General features: G+C 34.7%; 1 protein-coding gene across 2 annotated transcripts in view; it reads left to right on the forward strand.

The window, feature by feature from the left end:
* LOC124369809 (homeotic protein ultrabithorax) overlaps positions 1–20,702 on the forward strand; it is a 306,869-nt gene that overhangs the window by 20,402 nt on the left and 265,765 nt on the right. The gene's annotated exons all lie outside the window — the stretch shown is intronic.

A 20,702-nucleotide genomic window follows, 5' to 3' on the forward strand; every position in this document is an offset into this window, starting at 1 on the left:
CTTACTCTGAGTAACACATACTTCTCTCAGTAGATCATACTAACAATATATTTTAATCCTGATATCGTCACTACGTGGATTTACATAACAGTATTTCTTTGCGTGATTTTTGAAACTAGTTGTTGAAATTACATTACCCCTTTCCCACGGAGGAGTTACGAAAGGCACGAGGCATTGTTTTGTGTATTTCTAAAATATTCAATCCGGGGTGATTGACTCAGTAAAACAATGGCTTTCACCTGTACGTTCTGTCGATCGACGACAATGGACCCCTCAGCGAGTCTATATCCGGGCCGATTTTTTAGCCCGCCCAGCGCGAGTGGTCTAGGTCATGTTATGATAATGACCCCAGGCCACGGCCCCGGTTTTGGCCAGGTGAGGCCCCAAGGTCAGCCCACAAAAAACACCCCGCCGCCATTCGCTCCCCAGGTATTGCTACAATTATTTCAATGGCTTTGTTAGCCCGGGCCCGGACTTTACCGTTAGTCGCAGGCTCAGCCAGTCGAAGCCCAACAGTCAGTTCAGCCGCACGTATACTTTTTCACTCTCTGCTAAGCTTTTTAAGTTTCCTGTGTTTAGTTTTGTTTTCAAGTATTTTCTGGTATCAGTATGATGTTGTGATAATACTTGTTATGTGTTCCATTTGTTAGTTAATTTCCAGGCACAGCGCTCGTCGTTCGATGTATCTACGGAGTGGACGTCGCTTCCTTTACGTTTGAGTAGTTTCTTTAGTCCATAATTTGTATTGAGATGTGTTTTTCACTCACATGATGTACTACATTCACACAGTTTGTTACTTTATCTGTGCCATTGTTGGTGTACAAGTCAATATACATAATAATAACAAGAACTAACTAATAGCTAAAGTGCAAAAAATGAAAAGTACTAAATTATTAAAAAAGGGTAATGAATCTTTTTACTAACTCTGTTTCGGGACTAGGTCTATATTTATAACAATTGGAAATCACAAAAAAACTGTGTATAATACTTTACAGCATTCGAGTGAGTCGACGGCCTGTGAAATTTATGTACATTTTGTAATTAAGTTAATTTACAGTACCAATTAGTATTGGATTAACTCCACTTTTTATCTCTAAAACGTATTATTCCACAATATTCACCAACGAAATTTACAGTTTTAACCACAATAATTACGTGGATATAACGTATAAGGAGGCTGTAAGATACATACACTTCTTATGTTAAAGTACGGACATTGTTTCATTTGATTTATAGCCCTGCAGTCGTTAAGAATGCTGGAGCGATCGCTGACAATATTCAAGCAAATCAGCTTAAAGGGAAATTTACGCAGTGCACATTATCCCAGCCTATAATTATGCCGGTACATCTGTTAAATTTAAATTTATGGATGTGTATTTTTTGTCTGTAATTTAATCAATTTAACCGGAATCCGCTCATTATTGCGTAATTTATGCGCAGTTCGCCACAGTTCTAGAGATAGCCCGGTAAATTATAGATTACTTCAAGAGCAGCGTTAAAAACCCTATGATTTTTTTCAAAAAAATTACATGTTTCATTCAATTTTTCCAGATATTTAAATGTACCCGTGTACGCGCTGCTCTCCAAACCGTCGATAACATCTTTAATTTTCTTTAGTTTGAAGCGTATAAGTGTTAATCTGATTGTGTTAATTAGGCAGAGCGTGACCAAACTAGGTGCAAATAACAACACACGGACAGGGCAATAAAATAAGTTGAGACTTAATTCAAAAACGTAATTAATATATATATAGCTATAACAGTTATACAGTCTACGTTTACAAAACTCTTTAACGTATCTCGTATGGGTACAATTTTGATTAAAATCCGAAGTGAAAATAAGAATTTGTTTTAACGCGTTACCATCAAAGTAAATTAAGTAAACTAATCGCTTTGATTTTCCAATATATCAAGAGGATGTATTTAGAGACGCGTACTGATTCCGATCGTCCCCAATATTCGGCACCTCGGTACAAGACCGGCAGCCCCAACACTCGGTCCGTTCTTTTCTTCACCAAAAACGAAATTAAACCCTATATCAATTATCGTTTCTAATCGGTGCCGATGTCAATTCAAATTTGGCCCGTCGGACCCTTCATCGGTGTAGGCTCCGACAGCCGTGTTCCCCGTAATTATATTCAACAGCCAGCTCGACAGCCGATATTATTCCATATTAAAATTTCGCTCTGTAATAACTAGCTGTCTGTTGTACAGACGGACGGCAGACTGACCGGACCGCTGCCATCGCGATAGTAAATCATTTTGAGATTCTCTTAACCAATCCGGACGAGTCCAGAAGCGCCATTACTAAGAGAAGACCGGTAAAACTCATGAGATACTGGAATCTTAAACTTGGTTGTCGTCCAGGTCTCATCTTTAAGCTTTAGATAGACAGCCTGCTAATAATCTTCAGGAACCAAAACGATAGCATAGGAGATAGTCAGGCAAAGCTATGCTTTTCATTAAATTGCAAACAAAACAATTTATACATACATACACATTTATATATATATATATATATATATATATATATATATATATATATATATACTATATATTAAGTCACAGTATCGGTTGTAATTTAAAATGTTCATACACTATAATTTTATGTTGCAGTCAATTATTCTTAATTGGCTGGCAAACAAGACTCAGTTACAGACTGTTATTAGAAAATAAGAATGAGAACGTGTGCACGTTGGCATCACGTGACAAACAAAGCTTCAATTTAAACTATTCATTTCTCATAACGTTCCTAGGTGATAATTTTCTCTGTGAATAAATTGAAATCATGAATATTCAAATGTAAAACTGTTTTTTATCATTCACTCAAGCTGATATTTACAAATGCAATTCCATTTTATTGAATTATACATGAATTATCCATAAAAATTGTTTTTAATTATTATTTATTATAAAAAAATTACAGTAGTAAAAACATTTCATCATAGTCTAAAACCCCATTCATGTAACCATAAAGATTTTAACATCAAACAACTACAATAACACATTCTTTAAAGTTGACGTTATGTTTTGTTACATTTAATTCTAACACTTCCTATAAAACTACATTGTCTCAATATTGTTTTTCATTGATATGCATAGTCCATGAACAATGAAATTACCTGTTGCTTTTGTAATCTATACGCCACTCATTTGTGCTTGTTATAAGAAAAGAAACAATATGAAGCTATGTGAACTGTCCTGACGACTCGGATGTTCTGGGGGTAATCTGTGTCCGCCTCCTCCTCCTCCTCCGGTCCACTATTCCAAGATCCTGAGAAGATGTTCCGAGCGGAGTTTTACCCAATCACCTCCGATCATTTGAATTGATAATGATGCCCCCGGGTCATCATCTTTAAAATTCTTCAGCTTTTTCCCCAACGGTTGGCCAACTACACAAAAAACAACATTAGTATAAAGCATAACCTAAAAAACAACTAATTCTTTGACAAAACATGAAACTTTTCGGCGAGAATACGGCCGCTCCGTGGCGCTTGTAACATTCTCGGGTGTGTCTAGGAATTCTCTTCACCGTAAAAAGACTTTACATACAATATAAGAGCACGATTAAAACCAATTAGTTATCTAATCGTCTCCTTTATTTCAAACACAATAGACAGTGTCTTTAAAGACGTTTAGAATTAGTCGGAAATTGTTGTAATTTCTTAAGACAAAGGAACTGTCATCGCGCGCCTACCTTTTCCCACAATAAGACTAGTCTTCAATACATTACAATTTATTCAGCTTCTGCTTTAAAGACTCATCAAAAATGATAAATGCTACTCACAATTACTTGCAGCTTACTACTTTTTATCGTTTCGACTACCGTACTGTCGTTTTTTTACATAAACCTTTACTATAAGTTTTCTAGTGCAGTTTAATGAAGACATTATAAACACATTTTCCGTTATGTTAAACTACCGTATTAGGCACCCCGAACGGCCGATGGATGGGCGCTATCATAAATACATTGGAATATTAATGGCCATTTGATTACAATAACCAGTTTATTGAAGAATGTTTGAATTTCCTTTCAAGGGCAGAGAAAGATTCACCGCCCTTACAAAAGACTACCGATAAAGTGATCAATTGTGTTTCACTTTTTCACAACAAATTTGCAGTCTATATTTGACTGCATCCTTAAACTAATTTACTGTATAGCACAAACAGCATTTGTTTCCATATACATTTCCGAGCTATTCATATTTCAAGTAGTTTGTTCCTTTCGACATACATAAATAAAAATATTTCAACTGTTATTGGTTTCTACACTCCGTTTGTAACATATTGAGCACAAGAAGACGTCGGGTAAATAGTCCGAGTGCAAGCGATCTAATAACTCGCTCCAATGTCCTTATTAGAGATAGGCTATTTAGAGTAATTATTCCTAGTAAGTAATGTTTCTATAATATTTGCTGGCATCTCCCCGTATCTAGAGTGCCCGCGGCCGCTCCAGAGCTGTGCCAGTTCCAGGGTACGTGGGCACGGACCAGTTTTTGTCAGTATCGGGGAAACGCCTCTGTAGTGAAAACACATGTTACAAGGAATAAGAGTGCACTCGTGGAGTCTCGCCAAACCTATAGCTTGCCCTCATGAGGTGTCAAGACAGTGATTAAATTCCTTCATAAATTGTGCGAACGGTCATTAATCATCCCGGGTAACCTCAAACCAGGTACGGTATTCTAATTGATTTCCAAAGCAGAAGGTGATTAAAGTCACCCGCCTGACAAATTTCAATTCCTGTACTCTGAGCCAAGCTGTATTTATGTCCGAATACTTTTTCAATAGTAAAGATTTTTCAAACTATGAAACAGAGACCTAGCTGTGTAATTAGGTTAGACAACTAAGTTTGGATCCAAATCAAGTTAGGGAAGTGTAAAATTTCACAATTGCCGATTTATTAGTTAGGACAAGTTATTTTTCTTGGAGACAACCCGTAAGTCTAAGGCCTCACATGATTGAGAATTGTTATATTTATAAGCTAATCTCATTATGTCCGTCCATAAAATATATCCTCAGTGCTTAGTTGGCATATATTAAAAATCACAGTACATAGTATTAATATAAACTTGTAGCTAATGTTTTATGCCTCTATAACATGCGAGTTTATCTAATACTTTTATAATCATTAAGTATTACCGATGATAATAAAGCCTTACATACATCAATAAAATGTGACTCTCTATTAAATATGGTTTATTACCTAATCTATTTGTATTGTATCGTCTCGCCGAAAAATCGCATGTTGTAGTCGATAATAAAAAACCAATTTAAGACACGTCGAGGGAAAATGACTTAAGCGTTTTTCGGCGTATCCGGCGTACCAGTTGTTTGCCCAATATTGGAAGCGTCGATAGGGGCGGTATATTAACGCAAGAACAAGGGTAGTATGTCTTAAACGTGACGTATCAGTACAAGGGCCTACATAACGCTTATAACCGCTTAGGTGGATGACACGCTTTAAACATATAACGCTAGCAATAACCACCCCCAGATTTACAACCCTTAGATACACTTTTCCACAAAGGGGACGGTTTCTAATGGCTTAATCTCTTTAATGATAAGCCACTTTTTAAACGAGTCGGACCGAATATCATTTTTTGAGTCGTTAATTTGGCCCATTCGTTATTTTTACGGCGCTGTTAAGTGTGACTCGTAGTGATAAGGGGCGGGCAGATAAGAGACGCTTGAAGGTGAAGATGCACTCCACTTCGTATTTCCTGGTGTGAAATTAAAAGTCTTGACGGGGAGGTCGAAGTGATATTTTTAGTTTAACAGAAAGCGTTTGTTGACGGCAAGAGCGATTTTTAGAGCAGTTGGAATGGGAAAAATAGACAGCATTATTTCAAATCTGCAGAGAACATACGTGTTCTTAGTGTTAACGGTGATTTGAATTCTATACATTAAAATTATGCCATGATTAGCTGCATATGTTTTTTAGGTTTTCTTAGTTTTTTCTTGCGTTCTATGGAATTTGAGAATGACTTTACTGACCTATTATGGAATATCTAAACCTTTCCTATTCTAAACAAGAATTTTACATTTTTCATACCTGGACAACAGGAATGCATAATAAACTTTGAGATCAGCGAATTAGGTTGTGTTTCCAGTGTTGAATTCTTTAAGGAGTTAAATATACCATGTTTAATGTTTGAACGTGGTGCACTAGTGCCGAGAGTTGAAATGTCCGGTGTGGAGGTTCGGTCTATAAGAGCTGTGAACAAATAAGGCACTGCCTCAGCTGGCAACGCACCGAGATTCCTGTGTCAGCAAACTTGACACTGTCAGTATTCTGACACGGCTACCGCACACGGGCACAAGGCACGGACAGGCGGACATCTTGGCCGACCACTCGCCGCTCGCTCTCGGTAACTCATCGCGGCCAACGGGCAGCCGAGCGAGCACGAACGGGCCCGGACTTAAACGAATCTGACAAGGATCTGTAGACATCGGCCAACTTTGTTCTTGTACATTTTATAATTGGTGGGGTGTCGGTGCTGTAGGAAAGTGACCAACTCTGTACAGGAGAATTCTTCTACAGAGGGTTCCCTCCTTGCCCGTTCACTTCCACAAACTTACCAAAACTCTTTTTTAGAATAACATCCTTAAAAGGTCCTTCAAATTTTGAAGAAGTGGTACTGAACTTACTTTTGGTCTGTACGTAAATATACTACTTGTTAGCTTTATTCGCTAGAATTTTTAGGAACACTTGACTATGAACTCAATTGCAAAATTTTGCATTTTCGCAAACGTATCAAATCATCCGTGTACTTCGATCGATCTCTGTAAGGTTTTGATATGAGTTTATACACACCTACTTAACATGAGATTCACGGTATACAAACTTTGAACAGTTATGACACAGTAGCTATGCTGTGCTCGATGTGCGAAGTCCGATGACGATGTCAGCTGTCATGGACCACCTGACGGGTCGATACGCTGGAAGATTTACAGTTCGCACGATTCTGATTGGCGGAGAGGGGACGTAATGATAACGACCTGTCTACCGGTTTTCAGAATTCGACTGGACAGTGGATAAATTGATGTCTCCTGAAACAAAAAATACAGCTGTTATTATTCATATTCATCCATTTAAACACCTGAATAACTACATACACTGAATAGCAATGAATTTTTTTATGCTTATAAAATTGACGTCATCACATTGTGTTTAAAGAGGTAACTTCAAATGTGAATTTTGTAAGCGTAAAGAGTTTTTTGTATGAGACATATTTTTTCAGTTAACGCTTAAATTTTAAGCTCAATATTTTAGAAAGAGCATAAAATATGTGCCCATTTGATTGACGACTAAATGGGATGAAAAATTTCGTTCTTTAATTATTTTTTTTATTTTCTGTGGTATAATTTAGTGCTGTGATTAATAAATTTGCTACTTTTAAATTTTTCTGATTGTGTGTGTTTTATTTACTGCTATGATTTATAAATTTGTTGCTTTTTAATGCATGAGATTATGACTTTTTTCTGTATATTTTTGTTTTTGGAACTTTTGCCTATAATTGATAATTTGAATGAATAAATATCAGGTATGGCTCCGAATTTGACTTTATGTAAATGTGTTTCAAATTACTTTTTCTGTACTTTACTTCATAATTCTTACTATAATATAGTAGCTGATCCACGGCAATGATTTAGTACTATAATGAGAACTCTAGTAAGTTGTAATTATACCTAGCCATTTCGACCTGCAATGCACGTTTATGTGGTGAGATTGACATTAGTGTACCGTGTGGAAAGTGTGGCCGGATGATTGTGATGACGATGATTTATATCTGCCGAGAACTAAGCGATCTGGCCATAAATTGTAGCATTACGCCAAATACCGACGTGTTGATCTATGTGGGGCGACCGCGAAGCAAGCTGCGACAGTAAGGTCTGGTAGGTGCCGTCGCTTAATAAATATCACTGCGCTACAATTACAAATTAAAGAAACTATAAAGTCCAAAAATATATGTACTGAAAAATTTTAAATAAATCAAAAGGTATTACCTTTTACAGTACGAATTTGAAAAAAATGCTATCAGCCATTTAAATTATAATTTTTTATGTTTGAATGTATAGAAATAATGAGTTATTTTTATATTTATTTCTAATTGTCAATAAATAACTATGTTTAATTACTGCCAGGCACATAAACGGAACTATCGTAATGTTTATGTACATTGAAATTATTACAAGATTCTTCTCACGTTATTAAGTTTTAATACAGTTTTATGGTTCCTGCATCGTACCACTCTGGCTTCAAATTGTTCGAAACACGAACAGCTCGGGTCATACTATTGTGAAGATACGATACGACTACAAACGTGGTTGAGTGGCCTTTTTCGGTCGGTTGTCAATAACGAAAAAAGGAGGAAAGGAAAATCGTGTAGTTATTACGATCGGCCAAGCTTCGTATAGACTCATTATTAGAAGTGTCTAGCAGGCAAGCGGAACAATCTACGGACGTGTCTGATTAATTGTTTAGAGAAATAACTCTGCCGCCGATCAGTTAGACAGACGTACGTATTTCGAATTCGCTCCTCTCCGTTCCTAATGGTTTTAATCGTGAGATAAATCATTTCTCGTATTCGTATTTAGTTTCCCTCAAGACCATTTTACATTACTTCAGTCTTGTGCGGCGACCTGGAATGTGCGATTCACGCTTAAGTCGAAGAAGTATTTACTTTTTTTGTGTAAATGATGAACACTCGACCATAATCGACGGTTTGGAGAGGTGCTACATTCATCACTGTTGATGAAGCTATTACGGTTCCTTTCGGTACGTACGTGACCGCCGAAACGCTGTAGTCCCTTGATAGAGTGGTTTTGTACAGATTTCCTCTTTGATTTTTGCTGGGAATTATAATTTGGTCCACTGCCGCTTTCTCTTCCAAAAGGAGCCCAGATAATAAAACACGTTCTGACGGTTTATATCTTAAAAGGAATCTCTGGACGGGATCTTGAATGCCAGCGCCTTTCATAAAAATGTTTTGATAGCGAACAAAATATAAACTTTGGCACAGCCCTCCATGTTTTGAGAGACAACGCCCGATCTCAATCTGTTTAATTTTTATGCCGGTTACGTTAATAAAGTGAAAAATTTCTTTCCGTTCCGGATTATGTCCTCGGCGGGGTGTTTGTTACAACCCAAACTTGTTCGTGCCCACTGTGTCTCTATCCCCAATTTACCGGATTCGACTAAAACAATTGACTTCATTCGAGTGCTCTGCCAAGTTAGTTTCCTACCCTAGAGCAACAAGCTCACGGCTCATTACGGGGTGGAGGGTGGTGCCTCGGACTGCTTGCATTGCCCGGCCCCGGCGTCTAACATCTAACATCTCCAGTTTTATAGCCCTAGTTCTGATAACGGATGAAATGTGGGCCCGACTAAAGTACGAGCTTAATTTTGCATTCCTTTGTTTTATTTAGAGCTCTCCTAGTTTTCCTTAATTACTCTCTTTCTGTAATATTTTCTCCTTGGTGGTTTGTTAATTTTTGCTCTAGCCCATTGCTCCATTGAGTCATTAGGACGTACGTACTGCCTGTGTTTACACTATGTATTTTTGTAGAACATTGTAATAAGATAGTTTTTTCGATGTTCAATTTAAGAGAACCGTATGGTCATATGTAGCCTAAATGAAGAACACTTTCTATTATATTTACTCTTGAAATGTGTACCTGAAAGATCACCACTTTTCAAAGTGTATTGATTTATTTTAATTGCAATTATTGTTTCTGATTTTAAACTTTTTAAATTGCCCTCAATAGAAAAAACACAGGAACCAGTTATTCGATTTACTTTTGTTGGTCTTTCACACTTATCCGTACTTCAGATTCTTCAAAATTTTAACCAATATGCTTCGTAAAATATTTTCATTATAAGAAGTTTAGTTAAGTTCTCTTTAATCCTTGTTTATTACTTATGCTATGTATCTTGTCCAAGACATACGATAGTTATTTAATTTCAGTCATATATCATGTCGCGGATGTGATTATAATTCATTTGTATAAGCGTTCGATTTTGAAATATTATGTAGTCTTAGACGAATTTTGAGAGTTGAAGTCTAAATTAAACACATAATTAAAATCGTATAAACTTGCATAACACGCGTTATTACTTTTTATTAGTTACTCATGAAACTCTGGCCTGTTTATTTCATCAAGCATTTATTTTATACATAAAAATTCAGTTTTTCCTTGAGATATTTTTATTGCTGGTTGAACACGAGTGAAACAAAGCCACGTTGTTTCTCGCTGTTTCCCGCCGCTTCTTGAACTGTCTCCTTGATGAATGTGTGTTCACCAACAATTTCCACAACGGTGCTGTCGTGTGGGGTCCCGCGAGATGCCGCCCCTAGCCGCCCCACGCTGCCCCACGCCGCCGCCAGCCACTGTGTCCGAGTTCTGTCTAATCAAACCAAGGCCGTTTGGCGTCCACCGCGGCCTAATCCAAATCTGCGGCTTTAATTTTGATAAATTGCCCCCAGGAGTGATGAATTAGTAGGCGCGAATGGCCGTGGAACGGTTCTTTAGAATAACCGCTCTCCTTCATATCGAGTTGCTTCGAACTTGGTCCTATATCTAAAATGTTTCTAGTTTTTTAAGATTATAAACGTCTTGTAATAAATGCTATGGTATTAAAAGAATAAATTAAGTAGTTATAATCTTGTTCTATCAAACGCATTCGAAAAAAATAATTATCTATTTACTATTTTATTGTGACAATACATAATGTTTAAATTGGATGAAATACATGACAATTTGTATTACATGAAGGCGGTTCTTAATGCAAACTCTAATAATTGAAAGCAACAAATATAGAAAATATTATTTACATATTTTCTTACATTCAATAAAAGATACAATTACACCTCTACGATAAAATTAAGGTACTATATTCATTAATCGGGTAAAAAAAATATGTAATTTAAAATACTTTCGTTGAAACCTACGTTAAAGAATAAATATAAATGTTTAGTTTTATAAAAATGATTGTACTGTATGGTACTACAACTACCTGGTCATTTAACCCAACTAAAACGAGTGGTTATTTTGGTAGCCAAAAAAGTCATTCCAGTCAAAAGTTATAATACAATCATAGCGACGTAAGATGTTTACAGAACTCTCCTAGAATGAGGCACAGAACACCACTATGGCCTCCTTAGCAGCAGTAAGCTCTTAATTAACACAGGTCAGGACGTTGACAGGGTCGGTGGGGGGTGGGGGGATGTGATACATGACTTTGGCTACCCCTCCAAAAAAATCAGAATCTGTAAAAAAGTCTTGCCGCATCGCCACAAATTTTAGATTTGTGTTATATTATTTTCCTTACCATCTAATACTTTTAATAAGAAAATTGGAAATGAATTTCAATTATCTTGTATTTAAGTTGGTATTGAATGCATCTCTTTTTATACTATATGTTTTGCTACTGATAGACTCATATTAACTGTTTACTTATGAAACAGATCGCAGAAACAAATATATTATGCTTAATTTCTAGTTTAAAAAACAAAATTGTCTTTTGATCGTTACTTCCAAATCAAACTAGTATGAGTCTAAATGGCAGGGTGAAAGGATTGTAGTAATTAACAACAGAAAAAAGCGGCTGGCGACAATCTATCCAAATTGACTGATTACAATTTAATATTCGTTATACATAATAAAAACCAGAACTGGTTCACCCTGCCATATAGCGCGAAGCTACGGGGTAATTGGCCAGTTTGCTCAACATATACTGGTACAAAAGCTTAACAATAATTAATAGCTTATAAAATTCGATACAATTATAATTAAAAAACTAAGCCAAATACGTTTGTATCTGCAGTATTTGGTAGCACTTTAAATAGTTCCAATGAAATGTTCTTCCTCTTTAAATATAACAATGCTTTACGTTATAAAAAGTAAAAACAGACCCATCAGCCTATGCATATATATTTCCACTACTCCAGTTACATTTGATCATTTTTCATTGAATGCAATCGTACGTAGATGTAATTATTTAGTGCGCAAATGAGGGTAGGGAAGACGTACCGATATAAACAGTTAATTACACAACAAAACTCAATAAAACTGGCTGTTGATTTAAAGAAATAAAACTGGCTGTTGATTTAAAGAAATATGTGCCTTAATTGCTTAGATATAGAAGTGAAATAATGGCACTATTTTATATACAATTAGAAGGGATTGGATTATTTAACAGACGATTTAATTCATACTTTTATTTTAACTTTGAATTATTGACATGTGTTTACAAGAAATCCTAATGTAACAAAATAGCATAAATGTAATCACCGCTTACTCTTATATTTAAAGCTCTGTTGTTATTGTAGAACTTGTCACTTCATATGTGAGATGGGCTGCTCAGTACCAAACTAACGTAATTCTTTTAAGGTACATTTTAGATTGTTTTGCTTTAAAAGTACAATAATTTTTTAAAAAGTTGAAATTAAATGTAGATCGAATAATATTTGTCTACGTACGAATACAAAAGCATAAATATTAATTTTCGCAACTTTTGCGTTTCTTGTGACAAATTTTTATTTGTAAGTTGCTTTGTTTAAAACCATAACAATTTTGTTTATTTTTTGTTTTATGTAAAAGTAATTTAAGAAAATCATGCAATAATGGTGTGTGAAAATACGCATTATTAATATGCGTAAAAGTTTCGAATTTTCCACTTCTTTAGCTACTACATTCTGCTCTGTTATATTATTTCATGTTTGTAAAAAATGTTTTTATTTTATCAGTTTTTTACTTTATAAATTCCTTCCAGTTTTTACAAATTTTGGTAACTTTTTAAATTTTTCATTATGGATTCGCTGTTGGTGCGAAATGCATCTAACAATACACGTGCTATTGTACACAATAAAGCTTGCTCAAACAAACAACTCCGAACCATATTGAAAAAGACAAGTGGAACTAAGAAACAAACCACCTGGCACAGCCCACAGCGAATTCAACAACAAATTAATACGGGGAAATAAAACCAATTGAACTCACCTCTGGTGAAAAAAACTGTGTGATTGGTTCGGAATTGTTAATATCATGTCATATATGTAATTACGGAATGATTTATATAATATTTCCTTGATTTATTTACGGGCCGAAGCGCCGCCTCTCGCTGGCTGATGAATTTATGTCCGACCAATAACGGCATTAAACTAGTGAGATAATGGTGGCTATCTCTGTCCTCGTCGCTCTCACGGAGGCTCTATCTTCCCTCTCGCTCGCGCCATACCGCGCCGTTGCGATGTTTGTAGCACTGGTAGTACAGGCAGATGTTTTAAATTATGAGCGGCCAACTTGGTCAGTGGTCAGGTCGTCCGTTGTAAATTGTTTCTCGATCAACACTTCAGATCTCCTGAGCAGTGAATAACATTTTCTTGGGCATATGCGGGCTTTTCTCACCGGTTAGTTCGCTTATCTCCCAAAAGTGTTCTGCTTATTTTTTAAAATCGCTAACAGCCCCGTTGTTATCAGCAATCATACTATCCCACAGACGTGATTTTTAGTGAAGGTCCATTACAGGACCTGTTACTTTAACTCCGAACCATTTTTGAGTCAAATAGGTATTTTGAGTCGAAAGCCGTGTGAAGTAACTCTTATCTAATACTATAGAATTTATATTGCTCAATGAAATGTCACTTGTGGAGCGAGCCAAAAATAATTTTAATCTCACTAATCACGATTTTCTTGTTCCTCTTTCAGTTTTAAAGACTATCATTATAACTGATATTCATCGGGTGCTTGCCTGCTCTTATAAGGCAGAGACAGCAAGAAAGACCCGTGTTTTAATAATGTATTAGTCATAAAAAGTATATTATTATAATAAATAACCATAAAACACTAAAAATTACCAGTGAAACAGTTATATTGAATTTGCATTGTGTATCGGAATTATTTTGTATATACTGTCTATTTGTTATACGTGCCAAATCTTATATCAAATTTAAATTTTGATGATTTCATAATTAAGTACGACAAAATTGTTAATATTTTATGAAAAAGGATATGTTTTTATTCATTGTAATGTTTAAAATACAAAACATTTCTCTGTATCAAACATTATTGATTTTTTTTAATATTTATAATACTCATTAAATACTACCTACATCGTATTACCCCGCAATTAAACTGTTAAGCCCCTTTGACTTTTTATTTTATTAATATTTATAATGTAACACAAATAGTTAGATACACTATTTCTATTATGTTCCTCCCACTGTCCACGCGTCTAACGTATCACAGTGGTGGCTGGCGCCCAAGCCAGTCCACTACGAATTAACAACAACTTGTATGCAACCGGTTAAGTAAGTACTACTGTCACGACCTGTTTCCGCAAGTGAAGTGCAGTGGTTAAACGTTTACTCATTACGTATATTTGACCGCGTTAGCGTTTTCCCAGAGTAGGTAATAAGCGGCACAGGCCGTAGTAGTTCACTCCGCTTATACAATCGTGTCTTTTTATGCTCGCGGTATCATGTTTTTTATAAGATGACCTCTAAGCCTTGCAAACAGATATGATTTTCCAAAATTAATCACATTAAGTCTATCTGGGTTTATTTAATAATTAATGGCTTTTAACAGGACAAATAAAATTGCTAAAAAGCTTTTTGAAATTATGTTTCTTAAATTAAAAAAAACGTAATTCGTCTAAAATTTTACGCGAAAATTAATGTATTCATATTAATATTAATTTGTTTATATATTCTAGTACCATAAATAAAAGTAAATTAATATTAACATAAATATTTAGAGCATATTAATGCTATACGCTTAGTTAAATCTAATCATCTATTCATATAAATCTAAAAATTTGAAAAAACATTAAAATTTTGCTTTTAATTTTACAATATTCATCAACAAATGGTCAAGAACGGATAGCTTATTGTTAGTTTAAAAATAAAATAATGATTACCATTTGAAAAACAGATCATTTGGAATAATTAAATTACATAAATATAATATTAAATCTGCCCCGTCTGCAGAGGCGAACTTTGCAGAAAACAGCGATAAGGTCCGGTTAACTAGATACCTGTCTATGAGAGCGAGAGAGACGGAGATATCGAGTGTGAGAGAGAGGGTAAAGGTCCGAGGGAGGTTGGATGCAGCCATGATTCTCCTCCCCCTACAAAAACTCCCCTAAAGAATCCATATCGCCAGCCATTATATCCATGATCGTTGGTGTTCCACCAGCTGCTCATCAACATATGTCGTTTTAAATGCCGAATCAGCTGATAGTTAAACCTACAGACCCTATTTTACGATCAGCTGTTTGCGTAGACGATCAGCTGAGCGTTGTTTCATCTTCCATTGTGACAATCATAACCTAACTTTTTTTCTTTAGATTCATTATGGTTTACAATTTAATGCTTTCAGTATAATTTAGAGGAGAGCAGTAATTTGTAAGAGACAATTAAAATCATATAAATTTTTTTTATCTTATTTGCTAAAATAATGTTTATTTTTAAATAATATTATCCATGTATTGTTATGAACATTAAATATTAAAAAGATGATCTATCCTTGTATTGAATGAACATTATTGTAGGAATTGGAAGAGGTGCTGTGAAATAAATAACAATTAAATACATTATTATAACTTCTTTAGAGAATACTTTATATAAAAACCTCTGTATTAATTAAAAAAAATATAGTTGCAGTCGCAGATAAATTGAACAAAGGATAATTTATAACAATAGAACCACCCTATCTAAATTAAGGAACTGTAGAATTTAAATGGCAAAATCTAGGCATTCAGTAACTATGCCCTTTTGTGAGATCCAGTGTATAAATAATTGTTAACATTATTGCTTTTTATTACAGTTATGAAACACCATAATATGATGTGCCTTTTAATTGCCTTAGGTTTGTTTCAATAATATTTACCGTTTATATTAATTTACTGAACGTTGACATTATCTTATACAAGTTAACAATATATAGAAGGGTTAAAACCAAATAATAAAGTTAATAAAGGTGTTAATAATATCAAAGCAAAATCAAGTAAATAATGTTACGATACATTAAAATTATAAAAACAAAATATTAAATTCAATCATAGGCCTTAAGTAATCACAATTATCGAGAAAAAAAATAATTTTATGGGATTTAATGAATACATTATTGAGAAAGGAAGAATTGAACAAAACATTTTCATTTTAAAAGTGTAATACTAGATGGCTGAATGAATGTTACACGACTTTTATTGATCTAACTTCAAAGAGTTAAAGTGGTGTATTAGGCCATGGAATAGGGACAATTATATATTAAAATTGTTACATATCGAACCTGACTACAGTCCACGTCATTAAAAGTCGATGAAGGCTATTTAAATACCACGTATAAAATATGTGGTGTCATAATAATTCATAAAATTTGGATAAATCATCTCTAAAACAAAGTCAGAAGTAAAAAGTGTCACCTTTTAATGAGTTGTTAAGCCTTACTTTGTCTTACTAAAATTGTTCTTCTACTAAATTTGTTTCTACGACTCTAAGAAACGTCACACAGGAATATATGAACATAAATATAGGAACATAAATTTATAATCATTATTGAATTTTATGTTTTCGAAAGACAGTATTTTGTCAATTATCATTACATTGACAAGCTCACCTAAATCAAGAATTCTATGAACAATCGCAAACTGTAGCGTTTTTCTTGTGGACTGAATCATTTGAAAATGAGAGCCTTGGAATGGAATCAATTTGTGCGGTCCAAACCCATTGCCAAATCCGGGATTTAAAATGTCCGGGCAGACTGTTACAAATAGAGTTGCAAATTGACAAAGCGTCTTGCGTAATGAAGAAAGATGAACGCAATCACATGCAAATACATTGGCGACTTTCTGCGCGTAATGGTCGATCATGGCGGGGGATTTATGTGCCGAATCACAAGGGAGTTGGCACCATTGATATTTATGTCCCAACTATAGGCCGTGCTGCGCTGTTTTGTTTATTCACTCAATGTTGGCAAAATTTACATTATTTTAAATTTGGATGCCGCCTGATTTTGCGATGTGTTTTGACTTTCTAATTCTTATATACTAAATTTAGTACTGTATTTAATATTTAAGCCCAGTCAGCTTTGTTTATGAATACCATAAACTTATTATGCTAATATCGAAGTTATACAAAATTATGCATATTTCAGGGTTGACGACTGAAGTATATTAAGTACATAATACACAAATTTCAATTAATTACTAATATTTTGAAGAAGGCTCTTATGGTATTACCTGGTATATATTTACTCAGTTGTTTAACATTTTTGTACACAATCGTTTCATTTTGATTAATTTGACTTATAATGTTGCTAAAGACAAAAATTTAAAACAATGGACGAGCAAAACATATTATAACGTGGTTCTAACAATTGTAATTTTTTATAGGTTTTAACAATAATTTATATACTCTAATAATGAACTATATTAATCTATAAATTGCACATAATGTTTATATTTCACTCTGTTTTATAATAGACTATATAAAACAGTTTCTTTGTTAATTTAAAAGGAAACTATTAGGAAAATATATTGTATTTTTGTACATATTTATGTAATATTTCCTTATCTTCACTTATATTTACTACATATTAACATATATATATTTACAATACATATAGGCCTATTATCATTGAGAATCATATAAATGTTAGCTAAAGTTACAAAAAGCGGGCTTGGCCTAAATTGATGTAAATATTCAGGGAGACTGGCACCCCAAAAAGACCTGATCGATATCTAAACACATCTGGCAGAAAATAATTCAAAATTGGAGAAGCAAACATAATAACTCACTGCTTATAAATGGGTCGCCACCAAATAACTCTAAAACTGGTTTGACCGCGGTCGATGTTTTTGACGAGGTTAGTACATCTTGTAGTGCAGGTGTTTAAAAAATACCAACTCACTTTTTGGAGCACGCCGTACGCCGAACCTGCGGAAGACCGAAGACACAGTCCGTCCTTCTCCCAACAATGCCACCAGTTCCGTAAGTAAGAGTCCTTTTTTAACCATTGTTCTTTCACCTTTGACGCGTAGCCTTGGTCTCTCCATTCAACAGCCTGTCGTGAGCTTTGTGTCTCCCCTAAAAAAGACAGACACAACCCTCGATGAATGAAATAGTCGGAAACCGTGTCAGTTACAGTATGCGAGAGCAGACTATCTGTTCTTCCAGCTTTCTTTGCGTTTTTATATACCTCAAGGTTTCATCAGAGTTTTTAAACGTATATATTGATATGCAATATATTAAATTAATACTAATCTAAAAATTTTTTATACATTCTTTAATAGCGTGCAAATTTTGTTTAAGTGCATTTACATTTGATATTTGTATCTCCTCTATTAAAGTGTAAGAAATAAACAACAATATTCAAAAGAGTTCATTACAAACCGCTTAGTCCGCATCCAAACGTCTTAATACATTTAAATACTTTAAAAAGTAGACTACAGACAATTTTAAATACAAGAGGGAGATTGATTATAGTATACTATATATTCTGTAAATAATAGTGTTTTGTTGATTTTCTACCCTTAGAATCTGATTTAGTCTGTAAATTAGAAACAAATACAACAATTTACATCTCATGTTAAAATTTGAAGCAGCACAATGCAAGGTTTTATATATTTTATATATTTTATCGCTGTAACAAATTACTTTAAACCTGTTTTCGTTGCAGAGAATCTATAATAAATAAAAATACTTTAAACGAAATTTTATTATTAATTAAATTAAGCTGTTTCTCATAATTATATTGTTTAATGTTATAACCACCAAAATTCTACTCTGATAATTAAATTAGTACTTAAAAACTTTTGATCAAAACTCCAATTCTTTTTAAAATCTTATTTAATTTAAAATAAATAACGTTGAAGAGAAATCAACAATTGCATATTATTACACTAAATATTCAAAATATTGTATACAGAAACGATGATTAAGGATAATATAACGTGTCTGTAATGTAGGAAATGTTACTTCTTCTTCTCTAATAAAGTGAAAAAGTAATCTGAATGTTCCTGCAGAAACTTATGAAGAACATTACAGAGATATATTAGGCTAGTAATTCCATTTCATAATTAAATTATGATTAATTCATAAATAATTTCATAATTAAAGCTCCTTAAAGAAAATATCTAAAAAAAACAGGTGAATTTAACTTCACCTGTTTTTTTAGATATAAACTCTATTAACTTAAAACATTGAATACCTTCCAGTTAGCAAATATTGTAAAAGACTTTGCCTTTTATTATTGCTAAACTATTTACATTTATTGTTCTTTAATAGAGTCAGTAGCAGGTTGAAGTTTAGATCAAGTTAGGCTCTCTATAAATGCTACGTCTCGGTGATTGCTATGTAGATATACTTTAATTGAATCCATGGGCTGGGCAAGGCGACCACAGGATGTGAACGGAGTCCCTCAGGGGCCTGTCTTGGGACCAATACTTTTCCTCCTGATCCGCGTCGTGCCCGGCGGCGACCAACGGATAAACTGGAAAGAAGAAGAAGAAGGATTATGAGCTGCAACGGACTCATAACTTATGCAATGTTTCCTGTTGAATTCAATAACAACATATGTAATGTTCAAATGAACTCATGAAATGGAAAAAAATATTGGAGATTGTTACTGTTACGTGTTGTTTCCATATGTAAACAACATTTATAATGTAAATTTAAATTCAACTTATCTAACGTGCAAATAAATTTGATATCTTTGTGTATTACAAATATGCTTATAAAAAATTAAGAAACATATTCAAATCTTGAAAATTGTAAATATATACAGGAATATTACAAAACTTTTCATTGTATTCCGGAAGAAAACGCCGTTATAATAATGTTACAACTGATTTTTTACAAAGTGCATCAAGGCATTTGAGTACCATCTTATAAGTGTGCGGATTGAACACATAAAAAGAGTTGTGACTTATGGGATCTGATACCGTCCGTGGCACCAATGGTAGATACAGGAGCTGCTGGAATATTGAATAATTGAGTGTCGACTATCAGGTCGGGGCAAGCGGGGACCTGATCAGGCACCGTACATCAGGTCGGTCAGGCATGCAGGTGGGAGGGAACCTAATAACATCAAGTAAACATTAATACCAGACCCCCCTCAATCTGCTATACATTATCAAAACTCCAGTTCCTTTTGCCCGGTTTGCATGTGTCCAAACGATATGACGCCACATTCATCTGGGATAATTAATGCCTTCTTCCTCGGCAACCACCTAACCTTTCCCCCGTCCTCCTCACTAATTTCTACTAATCAAATCCTGTGGGCGGGAGTGTCTTCGGCTTCACTTTCTGATTTATTGCCTCTCAAGAAGCCCTTGAATATCTTCTGACGTGATTTATTACTAGTTATTTTCTATTCTTTTTTTACCGTAAAGTTGTCCGTTCGTGCATCCACCATGGATGCTTCGTTCGGTCTGCCCCGAGTGAGGTTCTTCTACCCCAGGTAGGTCCTCTCCATCACCTCTTGAGGAACCTACGGTGTCTTATTAGGAGTCTTCAACATCAATACGTTCTCTGGCGAAGCGGGTGAACTCGTCATCTATCAGACTCGATCAACGCATATGCCAGCAGGAGCATCTTCGTGTCGCATTAAGAATGATGACCAATTTACCCGAGATGTAACAGTTGCCACCAGGAGGTACCAGCAGCGTCTCCTCAGGCTCACCAGGTGGAAAAAGAAGGC

Source organism: Homalodisca vitripennis, chromosome X, assembly GCF_021130785.1.
Source record: "Homalodisca vitripennis isolate AUS2020 chromosome X, UT_GWSS_2.1, whole genome shotgun sequence".
Lineage (NCBI taxonomy): Eukaryota > Metazoa > Arthropoda > Insecta > Hemiptera > Cicadellidae > Homalodisca > Homalodisca vitripennis.